Source organism: Fundulus heteroclitus, chromosome 7 (assembly GCF_011125445.2).
Source record: "Fundulus heteroclitus isolate FHET01 chromosome 7, MU-UCD_Fhet_4.1, whole genome shotgun sequence".
In the NCBI taxonomy this organism is placed as follows: domain Eukaryota; kingdom Metazoa; phylum Chordata; class Actinopteri; order Cyprinodontiformes; family Fundulidae; genus Fundulus; species Fundulus heteroclitus.
The window spans coordinates 38,043,164-38,059,083 of NC_046367.1; the positions used below are offsets into that span (position 1 = coordinate 38,043,164).

Genomic DNA, 15,920 nt, shown 5'->3' on the forward strand with positions numbered 1-15,920 from the left:
TGTCAAGGGGTATCCTGACCTTACGTGTCAGGTAGAGCTAGGATGGTTGGGAAATTTTATTTTTCCCTTTAGGCCGATTCAAGTTATGGATCTAGTTATATTTCAAAGAAATTGTAAGGGTTTTAAGTAGAATCGCGTGTCTGTTAAAAAAGGTGTTTCTTTTCTTATTACGTTCTATCATTGTCCAGAAGCACCGGTCTTAGAGGAGGACGTATACAACATGAGGCAGGCCCACATAATTAAATTTGCACGCAGTCTAATTTTGTGTGAAAGGCAGAGGGAAAAAGTGAACAAAACAGATGAGGACGCAGAGTGATTGCTTTGACATAAATCAAGAGGGAGTGGGTCAACATGTGGGGGGTAGTGAGTAAACATTTGATGACGCTAACATATAAAAACACAACTCTCTGCTGTTTGATTCATTTTTGTCTCCCTAAATACTGTTGGATGTTTTCTCATGTATCTCTGTGTTTGGGTTCCTGTTTGTTGGTATATGCGAGCATTTGTGAAGCAATAACCCAGTTTTCACTGTTACGCCTCGGCAGCTAATGAGAAGCATCCAGGCTCTGCTAGTAAACGAAGCGTATTCGGATCTGCCCGTGTCTGTGAATGGATGTGTGTGCTTTTGTGTGTGTTTCTGCCGTGTTTCTGTTTGTTGATGCCCTGTCCACAGCGGTAGCCACTTATTGTCGAGAGTATATGGAGGCAACACTGAAGCCCTTTATCCTAACACTTAAACATTATGCCAAATTGCCAAACCCCTTCCTTGAACTTTAAACCTAACTATAACATTGGTACCTAAACATGCAGAAACACTGATGTATGAAATGATATTTGAAGCACATTTACCTGCAATTATGTTTAAATGTAGTCAACTATGCCTCTGCATTCAACTCAAAGCGTTTCAAACTGATTTGGTAAAAACAAGAACAGAACTTTGAATTATGTCCCAGCTTGCATTTGACCCAGAGTTAAATTGTTTTCCTTTTACTCCTTAGAGTTCTACTCCTGGTCTTGTGGGGGTTATGCATTGCCTAAAGATACTTGGAAACATGCAGTAGATCAGATAAGGACCTGGTTCAAGAAGGAGCTGTTTATGAGTCACAAGAGATTAGGAGGGAAAAGGATGCAAGGCTTTGACAGTTTTTGCATGTAATTAATCTATGAAGTGTCACATACATTTATATTCAGAGCCATTTTCTGTAAAAAAAAAAAAAAAAGAAGAAAAAAAAGTACAAAAAAATCCATTGCAACAACGCTAGCAGCTACCTTCAGATGAGACCAAAAGACTTTTTAGCCCATGTGCTAAAAGCTGTGATGTGGGGGAAATAACACCGCACAGCACCCTGAGCCTCACAGTGAAAGATGGTGGGGACAACATTATGCTTGTTGAATGGAGGTGAGGTGGGGGAACATATGCAGCCATAATTGTGTTTTATTATCAATGTATTTTTATTCTGAATGCCATATATCATCCACTTCCTAACTATGTACTATGGTGTGTTGATCTATCATGTTCAATCCTAATAAAATACATTGAAGTCAGTGTTTGTAACAGAAAAAATGAGAAATTTAATACTACTTCAAGGCTATGCATTTCGTCTTGCCTTGAAGTAATTTTTATGTTCTCTAAACCAGCTAATTTCCCCCTGAGTTACAGCTGGTTTGAATACTAACTATAGAAGAATCCTGAAACACTTTCTGTTATACTGGGTAAAACAGTCCTTCCATCCTGAAAGTAGTCAATACATTATGTTCAGAAAAAGGAGGTCAAAAAAGGAGGTTAAAAAAAAAGCATTCTCTGTGAGAGCTGCAGGTATGTTAAAACTGACCAATCCCTGCTGTTCGGTCCAAAGGTCAGGGATCGGTCAGAGTTTTGGTCTTGCTCTCATTCCCCTTTGTCCCTCAAGTTCCTGAGGTATCGCATTAACTCTTGGTTGTCCCACATGCATACCATTGTGATGCGCTCACGTAACGGCAGTGTGCGTTACGTGAGCACACACTGGCGCTCACGGCAGTAATAAGGAACTAACAGTTCCTTGTTAGTTTCCACTTGCTGGCTGAGCATGCGCACTTCTAGTCTTTATGCATCCAGTTAGCGTAGCAGTTAGCTTAGCGGTTAGCTTCAGTGTTAGCTGTTCATCGTAGCTTCGCTGCTCTCACTGTATGCTTTGAGAGTAGTGTTGCACCGATACCGATACCAGTATCGGACGAGGCCCCGATCCAGCACTAAAATGGTGGTATCGGTATCGGCGATATCGGTTATCGGTTCTTGTATGTCACTTGAACGCAGCCTTCTCTCTCCCGACTAGTATTATACATGTTATATAAGTTCATGAAAGTTGCACTATTTTGGCATTTGAGAGCCAAAACTCAGGGTTTAAAAGAGATTATTCAATTATTAATGTCATTTTACTGTCTTACTGTTGCACTACTATTACACATTATAATTTCACGAATGTTGCACTATTTTGGCATTTGAGAGCCAAAAGTTTATTCAACTATTGTCACCCATTCCAGGTAGGCAATAAAAAGTTCTACTACCCTAAGTAGTATGCAGTTCTTCATATATACACACACACACACATCAATTTCAAACACAACGTATCGGTATGGTATCGGTATCGGCGAATACTGCACAGCCAGGTATCGGGTATCAGATTGGGGCTTAAAAATGACATCGGCGCAACACAATTTGAGAGTCCTAAGAAGCAAACCGCATACATGTTTATGAGAAGAAGAGGAAGGCCTCAGTAGAAAGAAATAAGACCAGAGTGGATTTGGGAGATTTGTTTTTTCACGTGATCCCCCTGAGGAGTGGAAGAGTAGGTAAGACGGTCTTGCGCATGCTCAGTTATTCTTAACCTCCTGAAAACTCCCAGACTCTACCTTTGAATTTGAACATTGCCACCACGTCAACGGCAACAGTTGTAAAAGGATCTATTAATGGTTTACATGGATAACAGGCTCAGAAATGCTTTTTGTGTTGCTTGTTGCCGTTTTGATCTTTAGCGAAAGCAATAAACTTTACAACGCTTTTTCCTTATATAGGGCTTTCCAAAGAAGACAGAGAAGGTAACAGATTCCTGTTTTATGACGTGTATATGATTTCAGTAGTGTGGTCTGTCGAAGCCCCAGGCATAAAATGTAGGGAGGTTTATTTCATCTGTCAGCATTTGTTCTGTGGTTGCACGAAACTCTACTCAGCCTATAAAAGCAGCCATAATGCTTTTTACTTCTTTTGGTTTTACAGCAATACCATAAAATATAATTGTTTTACAATCTGCTGGGAATACGTCTTTATTTGCATTAAGATTAATTAAACATTTTACTTCCTTACATTTAAAACATTTGCATTCACTGCTTATATATTTAGAGGCAAGACAAAATCATTGTCTTCCAAATGGTTTCATATTTCCTGTTAACGAGAGAAAGGTTCCTTTGCAGAGGCTAAATAGGATCCTATTTATCTCTCGATCGGTACAACTATACCCTTCCAGTCAAAGTCAGTGAAGCGGAGCCCATGAAAAATTAACAAGCCTTCACTCGGCCTTTTATCGCAGATTGAACAGATTACAAATGTAATCTGAACATCTGATGAAAGTTTTAAGGTTGATCTTTGGGAGCGGGTGAGAGAGAAGACAGCGGGGTGGATGAATAGGGATGAAGATTAATGTCCTGCGTTCTGGGTGGAGAAAAAAAAAAAACAGAGTCAGAATGAGTATGACATCAGCTGCAAAGTTTCAAATTTAGTCACAGTGTGTCTGAGGGAGCAGGATTGAGTTACTGGTTGTTAATACATGACAGCACCTTCCTTTAGTTGTTTTGCACGTCGCAGATTAACCCTTAGTGTGTCCCTCACCATAGCATACGTGGGATAAGGAAAACCTTATCCTGTGTAACAATGAGTGCAAAAGACTGATTTTGTTTCAACAGAAATGCTGCTGGCAGAGCAGCAGAAATGGCTTCTCTGAATGAATCACAAAAAACACCAAATGAAAACATTTTCACTTTATGCCCAGTAATGTCACAGATATAAAAATACCTATTTTACTTATAAAAAAAAAAACTACTTCAGTGTAAGTGGAATGAGCCCACAACTGCTTATTCGCTAGAACAAGATGAGAAATATTTCAACTTTACTCCAGGAAAAGCTACTGTCATGATATAAAAGGTGCTCAAAATTCTAGGCTTTCACTTGTTTTGTCCGTGGTATTGGTTTTGTGCCCTTTATGGTAGATTGAAACGCTTTCCAAACCTGATGCAAACCACATCATTTAAACATTAAAACCTTTGATCTCATCTGAGTGCACCTTATTACTACTTTGTTGTGTGAAACAGCACATTTAAAATTAAATGAGTTCATGAATTGTACAGTCCATCCGTACATATATGTATGGTTAAACAATAAATGTGACTTTTTAGTTTTATGACCATCACTGCTCCCACCAGACTCAGGGTGTACATCCCTGCTGTTTTTGTGGTTTTCATTTCCATTGATTTTACGCACAAATATGCATACGTGGTTTTCACACTTGTTTTTATTTTAAGTAATCTGTTTAATAACAAATAACTGTGCAGTATTTTTCTCTTACATTGTACATTTGCCCTTATAGTACAGTCTCTTTATTCTTATTTGTATATTTTTAGATTTTCTACCCCTGCATGCTTCCATTTGTGTTTCACTTTGCTGCTGAAACCGCTGAATTTTCACACTGTGGGACAATAAAGGACATTTCTATTCTAAGAAGTCAGAGTTGTTGATGTGCAGTTCCTTAACTTGCTAAATATGTTGGCATATCTAAAACTGGGAGTACAATTTTAATAAAATAAACATATTTATTGGAACATCAGCACAGAACAGTAATTTATTATTGCTGTGATGTAAAGGTATGCTTTTTAATTTTTTCTTGGTTAAGAATCAACTGACCATCTGGGGATGAATGTATGAATGTGCTGCACTCCTAATTTCAGCTGAATTAATAAAAATGTGGGTTTGAGTGTCATCGGTGGTTTCCACTCAAACACATTTGACTCAATGCAGACAGATCCACGGTATAGCTTAGCATGAGAAGATTTGTGTTATTTGGTCTTTAATGCAAAACTTGATTATCTATTGCGTAAATTCTGTATCAGTGTTGCCTTTTCTGACATTCATGTCACAGCCTTAAAAGAAAATATCCGGATTTAGCTGGAGATCAAACTGCATACGCTGCAGTATCAGATGTGTAGGAATGTAATGCTGGAACACTTTTTTTTTTTTTTACACGAGGCAGCATATCTTCCTGCAGCATTGAAAATCAAGGCAGATAAGCCATAGAGTGACGGAGATTTTAGACTAAATAAAACGTAATGATGCTCCGATCTTGGATTATTGGGTTCTGATCCAGTACCTGAAGTGCCAATTTTGTATATTGTCCTATCCAGAAATTATTTTTTATTGTTAGAACTGTTATTAATGTTGATCCTGTTGGTATTTCTGACCATCTTTTGCCCCGATCTCAACAAACATTTCTGTCATTTAAAGTTATCATATGATTATTGGGAAATTCTCTGTCTCACATTTGGTCTGCAATGTTTCCACAGCTGATTCCTTTTAACATGAACACTAACCTTCAACATGCAACAATTTCTTAACATTCTTAACTTAAGATGTTTTCAGTATGATGCATTATAGCCTCTCTTGTTTGTTATTAGGATTAGAAATAGGAATCCAGTTTATACAAAAGGTTAACTTTAGCTTAAAAGTTTAAACACCGGAGCGGTTTAAAGGTTGAAACTGAGATCCCTATCTCAGCTGGAGTGTGTCCTTACATAAGGTCTTACCTCTCTCTCTCTCTCCAGTGCTGAAACAGATATATTTGCAACACAAGGCAGAGGATTTATGCCTTTGTTTGGTTTTAAGGCAGGACAGGGGAAGAAAGAATTCAGAGGGGATGTATCTGAATTTTTCTGCTTTCACCATAACCTACGGTCTGTACATGTAACAACATCTGCAGGAAGCCAGAAGTTACAGGAGAAGTTTCACCCTCCAATAAACTACAACATTTGTGGCTTTTAAAACCGCAAATTATAGAAAAGAAAATGATGTGAACGAAAACGTTAGCTCTGTGTGTAAACTGGATTAAGATTAATATTGGTAGCAATGTTCGGATAGCTTTGTTCCTGCATTGTAATTATGTGGCGCCCGTGGAGTTCTTATGAGGTACTTATGAGTAATTTACTAATTTGGGTTATATGTAAGTGGATTTAACTCTTTTGAAAGTAACTAATAAAACTAATATCACCTAATAACCTTTCAGTTTGTAGGGGTCTTGTAAGCACCCTGTATATCCACAGAGATAACCTGAAGGCCCCCTTTAAGTACTTTGCTATCTTTTTTAGTCATTCCCTAAAAGTTAGAGTTTAAATGAATTAAAATGCAAATTTAGCAAACTGCAGGATAGAATAATTTTCTTGTCATGACATTGCACAAGCGTATAGTGTAGCAAAATTTTTTTAAGCAGCTCCGTAATTTAATGATCTTTTAGCAAGAAAAAACCCCAGCATGACCTCATAGAGAGTTTTAACAGCATTAATACAATTTAGCAGCAATGACCTTTTGTTTAACAGCAAAAACACTTGTATAATTAAAATAATAATAATAATTGAAACTGAATAATTAAAAAAAAATTTCTTTTACAGTGTAAAACCGGCATAGCTAGAGTGAATGTTGAGTAGGATTGTGCAAATTTTTGTGCAAAAAATGAAATAAACAAAAGAGAATATATTTTCAGTGTAGACCTCAAATAATAGTAATGCTTTATGTGCTTTCAGAAATTCAAAGATTTAAGACGGTCAAATTTGGTAAACGGGAGCAGATTGGTTAAAACAAATGCAAAAACTAGAGCTGCAGCAGCTCTCCAGTTTGACTGAACCTTTTTAATAAATGTTGTTTGAAAGCATGTTTGGATGAGTGGTTTTCGGTGTTGGCAGCGAGCGCGGGGCAACACAGTCATCAGCCCCCTCCTCGGCCCCCCAAACCTCACTCCCACCCAAAACAACCTCCAAAACAGCCCCTGAGCTGGCTGCTGTCCATCAGCAAGTTTGGCGCTGTAATCCTAAAACTGCTGCTCCGAGGTCCGTAGCTCACACAGCCAAAAGTGATCACCCCATGGGTGTAAACAGAGAGGGATATGTTTACTGCCTTTAAGCTTATCTGTGACTAGTTCCACTCTTTGCGATGGTGTTTTTTTTTTTTTTTCCCATGGTGAACAGCTATTTCCAAACCGCAAACACACAGTACATCAGTGGGCGGGATCATGCTTGCTGTGTGTCCTCCAGGTGTTTATCAGTATGGAAAGAACCTAAAGTGTGTGTAGCGAAGCACGTATCACCTCACTGCATGGTCTGCTTTATGTAACCAGGTCAGGAAGTCCAAATAGGAATCAGATTTTGACTCACTTTCAGAACAAATGAGGACTTCTTCACATGTAAATCTGGATTTCTCTTTGTTAAACTGTTGCTGGATAGTGGTGGTTTTTAACTATTCCTACGTTTGCAGGACGTTCCAAAACAATCTCATGTATGATTTGCTTATTTCGGATCTCTGAGGACAGATCAGCAGCCACAGACATTCAGTAACTTTCACTCAGAGCCAGACATAGGCTACTGATTCAGAACATTAAGAAATTATGCGCGTGACTCTTTTTATGTTTCGGAGTATTTCGTTTGTTTCAATAAAATCTTGAGTGTTTTGTTTATTTTTTAAGCAGATTGTTGCACACTCGAACAAAGTGATGTCGAGACATGCAGTGGTTGTAAAGTTTCTTTACTTTGTTTTCTTTCCGAAAATGCCAACAACCTCTACACATAAGACGTGCGTCACACCATGGCTGTCCGTTAATAATAAAGTTCACGTCCTCCAACACATAAACTTAGGACCCAGGGCTGCCCTAAGCGCCTGTTCAAAACTGATCTCTTTTGAACTCATTTCGCTCTCAGCCAGAATTGTTACCTATATGTAATGAATATTCAGCTTAACATAACCACAGTGCTTTTTAATAACAAAACAAAATATTTCTCCGACAGGTAAAAAGGAATGGAATTGAATTTAATGAAAGGCGGGGGGGGGGGTTCCTTGATCTAAAGTCCCCAGCAACTGGTCCCCCACACTCTCCCCCTCAAACTGAATGTCGTCCCGACATAATGACATCTCCCGAGGAACTGAGTCTTCAGCTGGTATGGGGGCAGGTTTGGAAGACAGTCTCTTGGTACACCTCTCTGTCTGACACAGTTCTTCACATGGCGTCTATCCCCCTCTTCCTGCCATGTTGAAACAATTGACATTACTGGCCAGGTAATATCTGTATGGTCACTCTGCCATTTCTGCAGGTTGTGTATCTCAGACTGTAAAGTTTGTCTTTAAGTTCCTACCCCATAACCTTTTATTTGGACCCACTTGTCCTACTCTATGCCCAACATATATACATACATATATATCAGTCTAAATCAACCTAATAGCGGGCCAAACTCCAGATGTGCACTTATCAGCTATCAATATACTTTCAGCTTACAGTTCTAATCCCCTCTGTTCTGTACAGGTACCTAACTCGTGTACCACAACCCGAACATATAATGGAACAATGTAACCTAACCCCAATATGAACTGAACATTACTTGTGCCTAACCATAAGTGTTGGTTGGCCTAGCTTGCTGTATGTGAGTGTTTTGGGTGGATTGCGTTGTCTGAAAGGATACTGTCTCGGAGCAGGTTCCGGCCCTCTCTCGTCTGCTTCATCAGATGACACCGCCTCGCCAGAATCTCGTTCGTCTGCTTCATCAAATGGCGCTGTTTCCGCAGGATCCTGTCCATCTGCTTTATCAGATGCCGAGTGCTCCTCTGCCGCCCATTCGTCTTCCTCTCCGTCCACCACTCCTTCCCGCTCCGGCTCTGGTTCTGCAGCCACTTGAGTATCCTCAGCATCCTTCCTCAGCTGACCTTCAACTTGTTCAGGTTGCACTCTTGGATGGGTGATGAACCTCCAGTTGTCTTCGTCATCGGAGCTGCTGTCATCCTTCTTGTCAACACAATCTCCTTGTTTCCTTTCGTTTCTACTCCGTTGCTGCCTTTCCTTGCCCATCATGTGTTTCACATCTTTCTCTGTTTCAGCAGTCAGAAAATCACACGGCAATAATAAGTTTCTGTGCAAAATTCTCGTCTTACCCGTGCCTTTTTCTGGATGTACCGCATAAACAGGACTGTCCTTGTGTTTTCTTTCAGTGACTATATAGACCTTGTCCTCCCAGTATGACCTGAGTTTTCCAGGTCCTCCTTTCTCCTTGAAATTTCGCACCAAGACCCTAGATCCTGGCTGCAGTTCCACTCCATGAATTCTCCGGTCGTACACCATCTTCGCCCTGTTCCGCTCCTTCTGTGCTGTCTCGGATGCCAACTTGTAAGCTTCTTGCATCCTTTGTCTCCACTTGCTGGCATAATCACTGTGGGAGGTGCTCTGCTCAGTTGTAGGTAACCCAAACATCATGTCCACTGGCAACCGAGGACTCCTGCCATAAAGGAGGTAGTAAGGTGCATATCCGGTTGCTTCACTGCGCGTACAATTATACGCATGCACCACTTTGGGCAGGGAGCTCTTCCAATCTGACTTTTCTTTTTCTGTCAGGTTTCTGAGCATTGAAAGAAGAGTTCGATTAAATCTTTCTGCTTGACCATTTCCAGCTGCATGGTAGGGAGTTGTACGGGAGCCTTGGATGCCACAATACTTTTCCAGCTGAGCAAACAGCTTGTTTTCGAATTCTTTACCCTGATCGTGGTGAAGTTTAGCTGGAAATCCAAACTTTAGGGCAAAGTCTCCGAAGATCTTTTCTGCAGCAGTTTTCGCCGATTTGTTTGTGCATGCATAGGCTTGAGCAAAGCGTGTAAAGTGGTCTATGACAACCAGAATGTATTCATATCCTCCTTTACAACGCTCCAAATGAAGGAAGTCAATGGAGACCATCTCGAACGGGTGAGTGGTAACAATATTGACCAGCGGTGCTCTTGTTATCCTATTTGGATGTTTCCGCTTTAGGCAACTACAAACTTTTGTTACATAGTGTTCCACATCCCTCTTCATATATGGCCAGTAAAATCGGTCACGGATTAAGTTCAATGTTCTTTCCACGCCAAGGTGTCCCATTTCCTCATGCAGTTCTTTATATATTAGCTGGTGGAAAACCTTAGGCAGTACAAGCTGAACTCGAGTGGAGGACTTCCTAAAAAGGATGCCATCTTCATCGACACAAAGTTTGTTTCTTTCTCTAGCAAATACAGAGATTTCATCACGCCAATTTCTTTTGGCATGCTGGGGCCACTGTTTTCTCATCACAAACTCACGCACCTTTCCAATCAATGGATCTTCTTCCTGTGCTTTTCTGAGTTCCTCTGCTGATATTTTGGCCACTGATGGTGTTACGTGTTCTTGTCCTTCATCATCGCAGGCCGCCATTATGACTGCAGGACACAACCACGGCCCCTGATCATGAGATGTTAGTTGAACTGATTGTGTGACAGACGAAATTACCTCTGGCTCCATCTCCTGGACACATGTCCGCATGTACTCCTCCATGTCCAGGGGCATCCTAGACAGCCCGTCTGCGTCCCCATTAACTTTCCCCGGTCGATACTTAATGGAGAAGTTAAAGTCTGCTAATTCGGCTATCCAGCGGTGTGTGGTGGCGTTTAGCTTGGCTGACGTTAAAACGTAGGTTAGGGGGTTATTGTCTGTATAGACAACAAAAGAGGGTGCATAATAAAGGTACTCTCTGAATCGTTCACAGATTGCCCACTTCATTGCTAAGAACTCTAACTTCCCAGAATGGAGGTGGTAATTCTTTTCTGGGGCAGTTAGTGTTCTTGACCCATAACCTATTACCACAAGTTTGCCTTCCTGTCTCTGGTACAATACTGCACCGAGGCCTTCTTGGGAAGCATCGCAGTGCAATATGAATGGTTTCTCAAAGTCAGGGTAACCTAACAGAGGAGGAGACAGCAAATACTGTAACAGCTGGCAGAGAACATCCCTATGCTGTTTCGTCCATTCGATTGGATGGCTTGAGGGCAGCTGGTCTGAGCTTTTGTGTTTCCCCTTGTTTGTTTTTGACCCTCCCCCTTTCACTACCTTTACAGGTTTCTTTTCTATGGACAACAGGCTGTACAGGGGCTTAGCCGTGCGTGAGAAGTTGGGAATATATGGACGATAATATGATAGAAAGCCCAACATTTTCCTCAAGTCACCCACTGTTTTTGGTATGCGGTCTTTGAGTGCTTGTACAGGTGCGATCTCAGCAGGATCCATACAGTAGCCATCCTTGGATACAATCTTCCCCAGAAACTTCACCTTGTCTTTGAAGATTTCACATTTTCTTGGAGTTAACTTCACTCCATGAGTCTGATAACGACGCAGCACCTTTCTCATGTCGTGTAGGTGGTTCTCAAATGACTGGCTGTGGACTAGATTGTCATCCAAATATGGCTGAGATATTTCATCCCTAAGACCTGCGAGGCACTCCTCCATACTTCGCTGGAACTCTGCTGGAGCAGAGGACAGGCCAAAGGGAATCCTGATCCACTCATATAAACCCCAAGGTGTTATGAATGCGGTCAGTGGTCTGCTACTCTCCTCCAGGAAACCCTGATGGTATGCCTTGCCTTGGTCCAAGACAGAGAACCATGCACTACCACTCAGGTTATTAAGCATATCCTGCACACGAGGGATGGGATGACGATCCGGAATGGATTTCCGGTTCAGCTCACGATAATCCACACACAATCGGAGGCTCCCATCTTTCTTCCGCACACAAACTACGGGTGATGAATATGGAGATCGGGACTTTTGAATCCAACCTCTGTTCAGCAGGTCTTCCAGATATTCCTTTACCTCCTTAAGAAGTGGTTTGGGGACAGATGTATAAGTTCGCCTTACTGGGGTTGTGTCACTCAGCCTGATTTTTAGCTGCAGGGATGGGATGCACCCCACATCATGCTCATCCTTAGAGAATGCATGACATTCCTCACGGAGCATCCTACTTACATCATCTTGCTGCTCAGGAGTCAGGTGGTCAATGGGCACTGGGGGGTCCCACAGATCCTGGTTGGATGCATCAGACTCTCCGTATTCTCTATGTGGTACGTCAGAAGCTCGACAGTTGTGGTCGCTGGCAGGTGAGATTATCTCAGTTTTCTTTTCTCTTTCACTGACAGGTCTGGCTTCAACAGGATAAACGGCTTTAATCTGCTGCAAGTATCCCAGTACAGTGCGGGGTATCAAGGTAATGTCTGAATGGCTGTCATTTGTGACTGGGATCGACACTGCCGACCGGTTTCCCTTTTTTAGGCAGACAACTGTTTTTAACATGTTCAAGCCCTCCGGCCATTTTGGGACCACCTCAGGCTCAAACAGTACTTCCTGTCTTTTTGCGAGAGGACCAATCCTCACACTACACTTCACCTCTTTAGTCTGACCGGCAGGGATCACTGTTTTTAGACGTCCTATTTTCACCATAGCTTCTTCATTCTTTTGGTGAGCTGTTTTTACTAAGTGAATTAACACATCTGCCTTTTTGCAGTCGAATGAGAAAGCCTCTTTTACTGCTATGGATGTGACATCAGGATGGTGCTCCATGCCATTCTTTACTAAATGTTCAATGACATTGTAGCCAATTATTGGTGGCTCAGCCACTCCAGGCTCATTAGAGACGAGCACTGGCACAAGCAGTTCTGGATTCAGGCCTCCCTTTGATCCTAGTTTGAATTTTACTTCAACCCAACCTGCAAAGGGGATGGGAGTCTGGTTTGCTGCTCTCCCAACCAAAGTCTCTCCCTCCTCTAAGAGCTCACCTGTGTCGCGTAACTTGATGTGGGGAAGTTGGGATCTCCTCAGGCTTTCATTTATGATGGTGACCTGTGAGCCGGTGTCCCACAATGCCTTGGTTGGCACATCCTCGAAGAAGCAGTCCACCATGCACTTATTTCCTATTAGAGCCCTCAGCTTGGTGTGATGATGTATGGAGAGATGACTAGCATAAGTGGAACCTATAATTTTTTTCTCTTTCTCGTCCCTTTCCACTTGCGCCTCCAGCTGTCTAATCCGTTCGCAGAGTCGGTCATACACCTTTTCCTCAGCTTCTCCTTGGAGTCCAGTGTGTTGTTGTGAACATGTGGAGGTTTGCATATTCACATTCATGCCGTCAGGTGCCACAGTCAACCTTTTTGGTCCCCTGCAGCCCCTCGAAAAGTGTCCCAACTGTCCACACTTAAAACAATGCTCACATTGATCACTTATGTTGTGCTCTTCACATCCTTTACATCCCCTTTTAACATTCCTTCTTGCTTGGTGGGTAGACTGGGAGCTGGTCATGCTTTTTTTCATTTCAGCAATCTCCTCTCTGAGCAGCCTTACTGTTTCACACAGCTCTGACTCCCTGGAACTGATGGGTGCAGGTGTCTTCCGAGTTTTTGGCTTCACCACTTCAGCTGCCTGTTCCTGGATTGCCAAACTGGTGTTAGGTGCAGCCTGGTTTTGCTGCCTGATCTGCATTTCTGTTTGTAGCTCGTTAATTTTTGGAATTTTAGCGTTGTAGCTTTTCCTCTGTTTGGACTGTCGTTCTGAATCCACACTTGCAGCCTCATTCATCTTTTCAATAAGAGTCTCATCTGTCACAGTTTGATCATCAAGGCAAGGCTTTAGCTGAAACTTTATGTTGTCACTCACCAGTCCAGTACTGACTGACCTCAGGAATTTCCTCTGAATGAACTCGGTGCTGTACTGCTCATCAGCATCAACTTCTCTTGAAGCAAGCAGCAGCCTCTCCTTCAGTTCAATTGCTCTAAAGAGGAAATTTTGGGGGGATTCGCGACTGTCCTGTGTGATATTTATCAGTCTTTGATAAATATCAGTGGAGCTATCCTCTTTGAAATGTCCCTTTAAAATTGCTTTGAGCTGGGACAGGGTCAGATCTCGTTTAATTTCCAGCATGTCACGAATGCTTAACCCAGGGCTGATTGATTTTATTACAGCTTCTATTACTTCAGCCTCACAATGTCCTTTACTCAGGCCTCTCTCAATCTGATGCATTAAATTTGTGTATGAGAGTCTGTCTTTCTGACCCTTCTCCCCTATCTGACCACATATTTTAAATTCCCTCCGTATGGTCACTTCTGGGAGCCTATTTGCTGTGGTTGGCATCACATTTTCAGCCACTGTTATCTGAGGCTTGCCATTTATGTGTTCATTTAGCCTCCGTACCTCCTCTTGCAAAGCTTGGTTGTTAAGGTGGAGCTGTGAGTATTTTTCTGCTAAATCTATTTGTTCAGTTACAGCCTGGGTACTCTGTGACGTGTTACACGTTTCTTCCTCTTCACCAGTAACTTCAGAATGTTGTGATATCAGTTCAATTGATTTTAACATTCTCTGAAGATAGCACCTCGCCACCTCCTCTTCTTCATCGTTAATCACAGCATCAATGGACTCTGTTATTAATCGTATTAACGCTCGCCTTGTTACAGAATGTCCGCTTTGGATTTTAGTTTCTGTACACACCTCTTTGAGCTGATCCAACTGTAAGAGCCATAGCCGCTGAGAGACGGTCTCCGCCAACTCCTCCGTGTCGGTCGCGCGCCGTGCATGCGTGCTCCCGCCGCTGCTCGCTCCGGTCAGCATCACTCAAAGAAAGTCCCGCGACGAAGCGTTGATAAATCTCGGTGGAACCTCCAATATTTTGTTGCACACTCGAACAAAGTGATGTCGAGACATGCAGTGGTTGTAAAGTTTCTTTACTTTGTTTTCTTTCCGAAAATGCCAACAACCTCTACACATAAGACGTGCGTCACACCATGGCTGTCCGTTAATAATAAAGTTCACGTCCTCCAACACATAAACTTAGGACCCAGGGCTGCCCTAAGCGCCTGTTCAAAACTGATCTCTTTTGAACTCATTTCGCTCTCAGCCAGAATTGTTACCTATATGTAATGAATATTCAGCTTAACATAACCACAGTGCTTTTTAATAACAAAACAAAATATTTCTCCGACAGGTAAAAAGGAATGGAATTGAATTTAATGAAAGGCGGGGGGGGGGTTCCTTGATCTAAAGTCCCCAGCAACTGGTCCCCCACACTCTCCCCCTCAAACTGAATGTCGTCCCGACATAATGACATCTCCCGAGGAACTGAGTCTTCAGCTGGTATGGGGGCAGGTTTGGAAGACAGTCTCTTGGTACACCTCTCTGTCTGACACAGTTCTTCACATGGCGTCTATCCCCCTCTTCCTGCCATGTTGAAACAATTGACATTACTGGCCAGGTAATATCTGTATGGTCACTCTGCCATTTCTGCAGGTTGTGTATCTCAGACTGTAAAGTTTGTCTTTAAGTTCCTACCCCATAACCTTTTATTTGGACCCACTTGTCCTACTCTATGCCCAACATATATACATACATATATATCAGTCTAAATCAACCTAATAGCGGGCCAAACTCCAGATGTGCACTTATCAGCTATCAATATACTTTCAGCTTACAGTTCTAATCCCCTCTGTTCTGTACAGGTACCTAACTCGTGTACCACAACCCGAACATATAATGGAACAATGTAACCTAACCCCAATATGAACTGAACATTACTTGTGCCTAACCATAAGTGTTGGTTGGCCTAGCTTGCTGTATGTGAGTGTTTTGGGTGGATTGCGTTGTCTGAAAGGATACTGTCTCGGAGCAGGTTCCGGCCCTCTCTCGTCTGCTTCATCAGATGACACCGCCTCGCCAGAATCTCGTTCGTCTGCTTCATCAAATGGCGCTGTTTCCGCAGGATCCTGTCCATCTGCTTTATCAGATGCCGAGTGCTCCTCTGCCGCCCATTCGTCTTCCTCTCCGTCCACCTCTCCT

General features: G+C 42.2%; 1 protein-coding gene across 2 annotated transcripts in view; it reads left to right on the forward strand.

The window, feature by feature from the left end:
* ramp1 (receptor activity modifying protein 1) overlaps positions 1-15,920 on the forward strand; it is a 115,061-nt gene that overhangs the window by 16,300 nt on the left and 82,841 nt on the right. The gene's annotated exons all lie outside the window — the stretch shown is intronic.